The following is an 11,549-nucleotide window of genomic DNA, read 5'->3' as shown; positions in this document are numbered from 1 at the left end:
AGATATGTATGCTAAACTAGAACATTACTTTATCATCCTTACATACATACACATACATAAACTCACGCCCGTAATCCCAAATGGGGTGGGCAGAGCCACAAGTAATCAAAGACAACTTGCAGCCACTGTTGATACGAAGTCCTAAGATGGATATCATCATATATATCATCCTTACAGCATAAAGAAAAAACATTTTTTTTGACGTGATTTGCCACAGATGGCATTAACTACTTGGCCGGACAAATGGGGAGCGCTGAAGGCTCTCACCCGGTACAACGTTTAATACAACAGACCTGAGGGTGCCCAGTTATTTGAAAGAATTAATCGACCCTAGTGGGTCAAAAGGAAAACGCGACGCTCTTGGCGGTGTAGCATTCTCCATGTTACTTTTTTTTAGGGAAAAATAGGGCAATGGTTTCCTCATTCTTCCTTCTTGCTCTTGCTTGGTTTTGGTTTTTTAAATCTATAAGTTGGTAAGTATATTTTATAATTTGTTGTAAGTATAATAAGTAAGTCTATTAAAGACAATTATTGTTATTAGTGATATTTTGTTTTTTTTTAGGTGAAATAATTATTTTTATTTGTTTTGTTACAGCTATTTTTCTTCGATACTACAACTTGGTAAGTGACGTTAAAAAAAAAACAAAATTAATACGTATTATTAGGGAAGTACTTGTAATAAAAATAATACAGGGTGTTAGTGACATCGTAACGAAAACTTTGAGGGATGATTCAGACCATGATTCTGAGTTGATATCAAGTGGAAATTTCCGTCGGAACTGAAATTAATTTTAAAAAAGCACTAAAATGCACATATCAGTCAGAATACCTAGTTAAGTTATGGAATAAGCTCAATATGTGTGATGTGGTTGTACTTTTTTAAATAAATAAAATAAATAAAATAAAATGTTCATGAATTTTCCGACAAGAATTTCCACTTGATATTAACTCAGAATCGTGGTCTGAATCATCCCCCTCAGTATTCGTTACGGTGTCACTAACACCCATACCTACTTGTATGGCTACCTATACGTACTTGTACGGGGTGTAAGTGTCATTGTAACGAATACTGAGAGAGACAATTCAGCTCATTATTCTGGGTTAATATGAAGTGGAATTTTCCATCGCAAAAGTATAGACTTGAAAATAATTTAAAAGAATATAAAAAAATTACATGAATTTAGCGACGGAAAACTCCACTTGATATTAACTCAGAATCATGGTCTCAGTAATAAATTATAAATAAAATAAATAAAAAAGTGTTTATTTCTTGTTTTCAAGCAGCATAAAGTTATGAGGCAACCCCAGGAAGCAAGGTTAATGCTTCGCTCAGTACTCGTTACCACTTACACCCTGTATAAACTATGTGTTTGTGTGTGTGTGTGTGTGTGCGTGTGTGTGTGTGTGTGTGTGTGAGTGAATCTAGCTACCCCTTCGGGGATACACGCGTGATGCCGTGTTATGTTGTCGTTTTAGTAATCCACCATGATCAGATAAGTTAACTATTTAAATATTTGTTAAGTATAAATATTTTAAAAAAATAAAGTCGAAGTGTTATTAAATATTTTAAGTACCTACGTGGACTAAAAAAGAAAAAAATAGGTTAGTAATAAGAAATAATACAGTATAATTAGGAATTGTTTTATTATTATATATTTTTATTGGTACCTGTATAAGACATTCAGTTAATAGGTATGCAATTTTAATTTAATTTATTGTTTATCAAATTTATATTAAATGCACCCCGTATTACCTAAATAAAATAAAAATACATAATGATTTTTACGACAACAACAATAATTACAATTAGGAATTATTTTATTATTATATATTTTTATTTTTCTTAGAACCTGTATAAAACATTCAATTAATAGGTATGCAATTTTAATTTAATTTTTTGTTTATGAAGTTTATATTAAATGCACTCCCTATTACCTAAATAAAATAAAATAAAAATACATATGATTTTTACGACAACAACAATAATTACAATTATAAATTATTTTTTTATTATATACTTATTTTTATTTTTTTAGAACCTGTATAAGACATTCAATTAATAGGTATGCAATTTTTATTTAATTTATTGTTTATGAAGTTTATACTAAATGCACTCCCTATTACCTAAATAAAATAAAATAAAAATATATATGAATTTTTTACGAACACATTATTACCTATTTATTTATTAAGTAGGTACATAAAAATTGTACCAATTTTAAAATACCATCGCATTCCGTGGTATTTGTGCAAGGCCCATTTTAAAATTCTTATAAAAGTGTGTTTTGATAAATATATTTTAAATAATAATAGTTAATACTTAAGAATACATCCTGAATTGACCAAAATGAAGCATTTTGTTGATTTTTATTGAAAAGCAATTGTAAAAAAATAAAATAAAAACTTAACTATGATTTTTTTTACTATGAAAAATTTTATGGACATTTTATATTATGTTAGATTTTAAATATTCCAATAAAACTTTCAATTAAAATAATTTAATGTATCCACTATTCAAATTGAAAAATACTTCGCAAAAAGCCCCCTTTTTATTAAAAAATACAGCCTTTTAAGTTGCGGTAGAATTGTTGTCTAGTACATCCGACTGGTATTTATGTTTTAGGTGCAAAATTAAATTATATTTTAAAAATAAGTTATTAATTTCTTAAAGTGTGCCCACATTAATAACTGTATTTTATATTTTTTACAAATTTTATGTTCAAAAGTGTCGTAATATTTATTTTAGGTACCTAGTAATCTAATTTAAACCAACATTTATAGGTAAAATTTAATATGTTATACAAATTAAAATAATTGCATGTAATTTATGTACCGTTGCCTTCTACAAATACTTACAAAGCTTCACGCCTGCAATCCCATCGGGGTGAGTAGAGTCACAAGCTTACAAAAAAGGTTGCAACCTTTTTTTGATATGAAGTCCCAAGAAGATGGATATAACGAGCCATGCGCATCAGTAGTAAATTCTTCTCTGTCGACCCCGTAACAGCCACAGCGCGATGGAAGAATAAGAAAATCAAATTATGGTAAAAGCGTACGAATTAAAAACGCTCGACTCTTGCGCATAACGGTGCGCTAAAACGGAGGTGACAAACATCTATCTATCTCTTTCTGTCGCTACCGCCTACCTAACTCCCAGATCGGCGGGCGCGGGCAAACTGCGACTATCGCATTTTGATACATTGTCTAGCGACTTTTTTTATTCAGTACTTGCTTATCGCCCGTGATTTTGTCAGTGTGGACTTCAGAAGAAGTGGTCATAAATTTTGTTTCGGGTGAGAGCCTTCAGCGCTCCCCATTTGTCCGGCCAAGTATTTAATGCCATTTAAGGCAAATCTAATAAGTCACGTCAAAAAAAGGACTTCAAAATGAAATAAGCGTTTATTATTAAATAATTATATGTATTTAAGTAGGTTACTTCAATTGGATAGTTTCCTAGGTCAAAGATAAATTATTAAATTATGATTACGAAATAAAGACAAATATCTAAAGGTGACAAAAACGTTTTCCTTTTTTTTATTTAACTTATTTATGAAATAAATCTAATAATAAGTGCGACATTTTATTAACGTTTTTCTATGACGTCACAGTGTGTTTTTTCATACAGATTCCATAGTAATTTCGTGTTTTGACGTTTAGTAAAAAGTAACTGATTTGACTAGTTGGAAACTAGCCTATTGTCGCGGTACGTACTCTTAGTCAGTCTTTTAACATACACTGTATCCTTCCTTGGGATTTAGTCGGCCTATATGCAAATTTTCATATAAATTGGTCTAATGGATTGAGCGTGAAACGGTAACAAACATAGTTTAGTTTTTATAATATTAGTAAGTATGGCTAGGTTCGCGTTTTGTTTGCCACAACCTCACCTGTTAGTGGCGATGTGGTTTCGATTACTTGTGGTTCTGCCCAATCCATTGGGATTACGGGCGTGAGTTTGTGTATTCGTGTAATCATACTTTCACTATCAGGCTTTTCAGGCTTGAATCACCTGATTGTCCGAAAAAGTCCCGTGTTCCGATTCCGTGTTTCGGAGGGCACGTTAAGCCGTTGGTCCCGGCCATTAGCCGTAAAAACACCTCCACCTACCCGCAGTGGAGCAGCGTGGTGGAGTATCCATATCCTCTCCGGTTGATTGAGGGGAGGCCTGTGCCCAGCTTTGGGACGTATATGGGCTGTTTATGTTAAATGTTATGTTACGTAACAATCATATGAATGAACATGAAAACCTTTACTTTCGCAATGCCATAATTTCCTGTTAGGAATTTAAAATGTGAAAAAAATGAATTTTTTTTAAAAGTCATCTGAATTTACGACATATTTTTATTTTGTTAACCTCCCACTTATTTAAACAATATTAAACTTAATTTTATATCCTTTGTAATGATCGTAAAAACAGATATTTTACGATCTTCCTCATTTTCGGTTCAGTTTTATGTTGTATGTAAAATTATAAACGTTTTGTGAGTACAATGCAGTTGTGGCGATTTGTAAAGGTTTTTACGACATAACTATATTTGTTTGAAAGAGAAAGCGTTTAGAAAAAATACTTAAAATATAGTAAGGATTTGTCAAAATAATTGAAACCAAATATAAGTAATATATATTTCGATAAAGGATACCTCATCTTGTTGCGCATCTAATTCGTTACCGGCAACCGTATCCGACTAAGTTATCACTGGCACAAATATCTATATATGCTCTCTCTCTCTATTTAAGAGCTGCGCTCTTGTCGGTGGAGTAATCGCCATTCTTCTCTTCTTCCCGCCAAAACCTTTACCTCCTGATACGACACGACCTGCACTTTCTCCTCCTTCCTTCTTTTCCTTCTCTTCTTCCTTCCTTTTCTTTCTTCTTCTTCTTTTCTTCTTCTTCTTCTTCTTCCTTCTTCTTCTTCTTCTTTTCTTCTTTTCATATATGCTCAAGTGCTCAATTTTCGATAGATAAACTATAATTATATATTTTATATACAGTCAAGAGCTGCATACTGAATCGGTCCGTACGCCGGTTAAGACTTCAAATTTTATTTATAATAGTGGAAAAAAGATTCTTGATTGTGCCGGAGTTTATACCAAAAGAAGCGTTTTCTTTCAAGCTTTCCTTTGGTATATTTATTGTGCAATTTTAGACAAAACTATGAATACGGTGCCAAGTTGTTGTTTAAAGTAATTCAAAATTGTGATTGATGAGTGGTGTCCACACACATGCGTAAGATGACAAGTATTGTTTAACTGGTAGAATAGTGATTAGTTTAACTGGTTTAATAGAAAAAAAAATAGTTTTTTTCTTGTACCTATTCTTCTTTTTTTTGTTGTAGTGTTACCTGGCTGTAACTTTTCATACCTTTTGTTATTCCGTTATATTTTCTTTTTTTTTTTTGAAATCAAATTCTACATACATGTTAATTACATAAGTTGTGCACGTCTGTAATTGGTGCAAACACTAGTACTAGCCTTAAGAAAATTATATTAATTGTTGCGTGTTTGTACTGTTGATGTGCCTAATAAATAAATAAAAAAAAAGTATTGAGTAAGCAGACACCAGATAATTCCACTTACCATTCTGACACACGACCACTCCACTCCACTTCTTCCACTCTCCTCACATTCTCCATGTATGCCGGTTTAGAATACTCCTAACTTGGCCTTTCTTTAAAACTGCCTGGATCTGATCGCGGAAAAAATCAATACAATTATTAGAAAATCCAACACGACACATTTTAAATTGGAAAAGTCTTACCAATAAGAATAATGACAAATATCTAATTGGAATACTAGTAGCAGCTGAGTTGAATCGTTGTCTGGTTTTTGAGGTTGGCAATCCTCCTCACAACCCATACCCTGGTGTCAGAGTTACTATTGCTGGCTCATGTAACAACTACATACTTACTTAGATAGTGTGTTCTGGAATTAGCACCAATATAATCTGATGGTAAATGACAAGTGGTCTGTGGGACATACTTATAGCAAATGCCTATTTTTTTGAACTCACTAAAACTCAATCTACTCGGAACCGGCGCGCGAGTATGAAACGATTGATGAATGTTGAGGAAGCAAGAGAAGTGTGTCAGGATCAAAGCAAATGGAATTCCATAGTCTTAGCCCGGTAGGAAATAGACGTGAGTTTATGTATGTATTTTAACTTAAAACTCAAAAATATATTTTTGAATAGTCACTTTTTATTGAATGTCTCATCCGCCTAAAACTACAGCAGCTTCTCAACCTTTCTAGCTCGACGATTTCCTTCATTCAGCGCTTATCGCTATCGACCCACTAGGGTCGATTAATTCTTTCAAATATTTTTCCTCTCAGACGACGCCCTGAGCCGAGGTTCGCGCCCAACTGGGCACCCTCAGGCCTGTTGTCTTAAACGTTGTACTGGGTGAGAGCCTTCAGCGCTCCCCATTTGTCCGGCCAAGTAGTTAATGCCATCTGCGGCAAATCTACAATAAGTCACGTCAAAAATCAACCTTTGTAGCCGAAGAGACTTAGCTGTAAGATAAACCTATAGCCTTGAAAGGTTCAAGGCTAAAATGTTTCACACAGACTTTGGCAGGCTGAGTAATAAAATAGTCCAACTTCCAAGTCTCAAGTACAACCAGTTAACCGCAGATTGTAGTCTAGGTCTCTGCTCTGGTGTTAGTCTGGACCCTAATTGACTGATATTCGCTATAAATAGCGCGCTGTGAATAGCTCTCGCTGTTGCCAAGCGAGGTAAGGCTCGGATACACTGTTGAACGTGTTTTTTTTTAAAAAAAAACATAATTTCATAAAGATTGATAGTGGCCTTTCAATTCTATGTTTGAACAATTATTTTTCTTTGTTTTTTTTTAAATTTTGTAGTTTTTTCTGAAGTTATGTATTTACCTGAGGATTTACATTAAGAACTAAGTTGATTATCTGTAGCATGTAAATTTATGGAGCCATTTTTGAAAATTTTGTCAAGAATGTTACTTAAGTACATACAATTTATGTTAACTCCACATACTTTCATAATTTTATCCGGGTGAGAGCCTTCAGCGCTCCCCATTTGTCCGGCCAAGTAGTTAATGCCATCTGCGGCAAATCTACAATAAGTCACGTCAAAAAAAAATAAAAAATCATAATTTTATTTTTATCATAAGAAAAATATGATTCGAAAACTAGTATAGCAGTTATTTATGCCCTCATAATGTGAAAACATTTATTACGACTGTTAAGATAGAGTTAAAAATTATTTATGACTAGTTTAATCGCTCTACATACCGACAAAATCTGTCAAACTCAGGGTTACACCATTAATTTTTTTCTTTTATTTTCACTTGACAATAAATTTGTTATAAAAAAGAAATTATGTAGTAAGGTGGGGGTTGAGCGGGCAGAGAAGGGAAACGACAAGTGACGTGGACGAGTTTATTCCGGTACAAACGTACGAATTACAGAGTGCGGAGAGAGGATCGTGTCTACACGTTACGGTCTTTCAACGAAAGTAGGCCCCAAGAAGAAGCGCAACTTCGTATGCCAACCGTATGGAGTAGGCGCGATATAGGTGGCGTTCAAATCTAGTTCCACAGAGGCGGAAGCTAGATCTTGCAGCTATCCCTAATCGGAATACAGAAGCATTGGTTTTCTCAAATACTTATATGTTGGCGGTGACAACATCGTTACCGCGTTCTAATTTTCCCTGTGGCGCCATCTGTTGTCGGATAGTGGAACTAAACTGCCTTCTGTTACAACTATTGTTATTTTGAAACATTATTTTTTCAATTACAATTTGATCGTGTTTTGTTACATAATGATACTTTTATCGAACTGCGGCTGCTCAATCTGTGTAGCCAAGGAAAAATAGTTGTAAAAAAATCTAGGCACGCTAGACGTTCTTAAAAAAATCAAAATCAAATCAAATCAATTTGCGAGAATACATAAAATACAAAATAGGGCAAATAATTCAAATAACAATGTTGTGACGAGTTCGGCCTGCATGCAGGCGTACAAATATACATAAAAAATAAAATAAAAAAAAAAGAAATGGTACATTAAAAACAAAAAATATTGTAATAGAATTTCAGTTACTTCACTGAGTGGCAAAACTAAATTGAATAATTTTAATAAATCCCAATATGTCGATAGAAAGGTATCTCTTTAATCTCTCTTTATAGGGTGTGTAGAACAACAAACCAATTACTTAAAAGAAAAACCAAAAGGAAAAGGAAGGAAAGGTGTACAAAACCAATTTTCTCAACAAAACTTACGTCAAATAGCGTACATACCTCACCATTGTGCCTCGGCCTTACACCCACACACTCACCTCCAGTAATTACTATCGTTATTCCATTCAGTACATTCATTGTCGGCCACTCGGTGAAAGTACTTCTTTTTTTCTTTTGCTTCCCTCCAATACGACGTGTAGTCGGCTCGATAATTTTCGAACGATGATTCATCATTGAGAAAGCGAATCGGTTATTTAGGATTGAGTTTAGGATTTATTTAATTTTTCATTTATTAAATAAGTTAAACTTTATTAAACAAGACAAACTAAATAAAACAGCATTAAATCTATTCTTTCTTTTATTTAGTTTTTATTTTTTGTTTATTACACAATACTCCTATGATGTTTTTAATAAATTCGTCATGTCTTATTAAAGTGTCCAGTCGCATTGCCTCTTCTACGAATTTATTAAATACATCATAGAAGGGAAGCTACAAGGAAAGAGAGGAAGGGGAAGACCAAGAAGAGCTTACATGGAACAGATCGAAGAGAAGACGAACGTCGTGTCTTATAGGGAGGTGAAGGAATTGGCCTTTGATAGACAAGAATGGAGAATGCTACACCGACAAGAGCGTGGCTCTTAAATTAGTGATGATGATGTGATGTAACACACAGACTCATGTCTGTTTCCCACCGAGGTATGTAGTTGTAGAGGCTATGTAATTTTATTCTCCTTTTATCTTTCGTTCTGAGATCAATGATCGATCATTGAGGTCGACCTCATCAACCCTAGTGTCAGGGCATTTAGTGCGGGGTCCGCCAGTAATGTATAAATGTTTTTTTTAGTAGAACATGACTAGTTTATCTGCAATATCTTCTATCTACTCGTTTTGTGCCTTTTTCTTTTTTAACAAGTGACTTTGTGACTTTCGGTGTAAAACCAAACCAAATCAAAGGTCGCTTGCAAGAAATTTCTGCATGAGCAATAAGGCCGCCTGTTGTGGCTTTCTGTATCTGTTGTGGCTTTCTGTATCTCGAGTCTATTGTGCTCAATAGAGAATATATCTATCTAGCAAATGCTTATCCACTCTGACCTTGAAAGCTCCAAGATTGAACCCCTGTTTGAGCTAATCATATGTCGCCACTCAGTTCATTACATCCATCAGGTACACTCCGGACACTACACAAAAATGTCAGTGCCGTGACACGTAAGTGACTCGGTGATTCTGTGCTTCGGAAGGCACATAAGCCGTTGGTGGCAAAATCTGGGCTAAATGTCTCTACTAGCCTGCAGTGAAGCAGCGTGGTAGAGTATGCTCCATACTCCCTCCGGTTGATTGAGAGGAGGCCTGTGCCCAGCAGTGGGTCGTGTATAGGCTGTTTATGTTATGTTTATGTATTCAGCTAAATATAAATATAGTTTATTTGTACCTACCAAATTAGGAGAGAGAGCCCGGACAACATCTGAAACAAGATCGGACATTTTGGGGCAAGATCGGTGCAATTATAATTCCTTAAATCAAATCAAATCAATTTATTTGCGAGAACACATAGAATACAAAAAAGGTGGTAAAATAATTAAATGATAATGTTGTGATGTGTTCGGCCTGCATGCAGGCGCACAAATATACAATAAAAAAATAAAGAAATAAAAGAAAATTATTGAAAATATACTTATTATTAAAAAATTACAAAATATTGGAAATATTGTTCATAATTATTGGACCAGTGATTTGTAAAAAGCGAATAGATTCAATGCATACGTATTGATGTTTTATATACAGACGTTTTACCATGTTTAAAATGGTGATTTTTCTACTTTACCGTTCGCTAAAGTTTCCTTTCATGTTGTAGGTAAGTGTATACTTATACATAGCGAACGGTAAAGTAGAAAAATCACCATTTTCAACATGGTAAATTGTCACCCAAACCAAAAAATGAGATAAAAATAATTAATACGACATTACTATTGTCAAAATGAAACCGAGCAACGACTGGAAAATCAACAAGTGACACTTATAACATTCTCAATAATTGCAAGCACCAAAACTGGTCGCGCGCAGTACAGCGATCGAAATTCAAGTTCGAAACAAAAAGTGGACCAGTATGTTCTTTCTTGCTCGTGCGCATCGTCGGCGCGCGAGTGCGAGCAGGAGGGGTGTAGTCTGCTCTCGCGCCCACATTTGGAGCCTTGGAGGTCGGTACGTTGAACTCTAGATGAGACGGCGGCGGCGCCGAGAGACATATATCTATCCCTTTCTCCCGAACACGACTCTACTTGTCTTTACACCAGCAGTCTCGGCAAGCGGATGACATTTTTTAAAATGCAATAAAATCATCCAATTTTCGAACTTTTCACCAAAATTTTTGTGCAATCGTGTTTAGTGAGGATTTATCTTTGTGTGTGAGGAGTTTAGTGCGAATTGATGTCAAGGTAAGTCGTATATTTAGGTTCTAAACTTGACCCTAATCTTGACCTAGACCTGGACTTGAAACTAGATTCAGCTTTTTAAATTAGACTCAATTTTACACCTAGGTTTTATTTTGGCCGACATTTTTATACACTTATCATTCTGTCTAGATTTTATAATAGGTCTAAAACCGAAATTTCAGGACGACAAACACACTACAAGCGAACTAAACTTTCTACCTTACATTTCAAAGTAACTCTAAGATTTCTCAGGGCTCCAAATACATTATAAATTATAACCTCTTTGCATACGTCAGCCAATCTTCACACCGAATAATTCCAACGGCACGTGCAAGTGTGCAACCCAGAGAAAACCCTGAGTTCCCTAAAATGTAATCCGGAAACACTGACGCGTCAGCAATGTCCCTTTCTCTCTGCGTCCCTTGCCCTTCATCCCTGTAAAAAAGAAAAACAAAATCTTGAAAAAAACATGGTGCCTACAATTGTAGAAAATGGCGGGAAGTTTCATAACCTCAAAACCTCGTGTTTTTCCAATTCTCTTGTGTAATAAACCAACTAAATATTGTTTAAATCGAATAGAAATTATTGTAAAAGGTAAATAATATGATTTCTTATATCAAATAACGAGAAAGTCATACAAAAACAAAATACCTATGTCGAAATTCCATCAAACATTATTTTTGGTAGCAATTTTTTTTTTCAATAATTTCTTCTACGCTCAACTGGGGGCAAAGATAAAACATAACTGCCTATTATCTCGTGCATAGACACGCAAATTAGGGATTTTAGGGATACCTACATAATGAAGTTTCGAATAGATTATTTTTATTAGTTTTAAATACGGATTTCAGATATTGATTACTCCATCCATAGGTATTCGAAACTTACGGAAATTCGTTTTAATTTCTCTGCG

General features: G+C 34.3%; 1 long non-coding RNA gene across 2 annotated transcripts in view; it reads left to right on the top strand.

The window, feature by feature from the left end:
- The first annotated feature begins 593 nt into the window (after positions 1-593).
- Positions 594-11,549, top strand: part of LOC126379307 (uncharacterized) — a 51,035-nt gene continuing 40,079 nt past the window's right edge. Inside the window, exon 1 of one of the 2 annotated variants that reach the window (XR_007568301.1) lies at positions 594-621. This is a non-coding gene — a long non-coding RNA (uncharacterized LOC126379307). Of the gene's footprint in view, positions 622-10,041; positions 10,640-11,549 lie in introns of those variants that run through there. The other variant, XR_007568300.1, reaches the window with a different exon arrangement.

The sequence above is a fragment of the Pectinophora gossypiella genome, chromosome 28 (assembly GCF_024362695.1).
Source record: "Pectinophora gossypiella chromosome 28, ilPecGoss1.1, whole genome shotgun sequence".
Classification (NCBI taxonomy): domain Eukaryota; kingdom Metazoa; phylum Arthropoda; class Insecta; order Lepidoptera; family Gelechiidae; genus Pectinophora; species Pectinophora gossypiella.
This window is presented reverse-complemented; position numbering and strand designations above follow the sequence as displayed.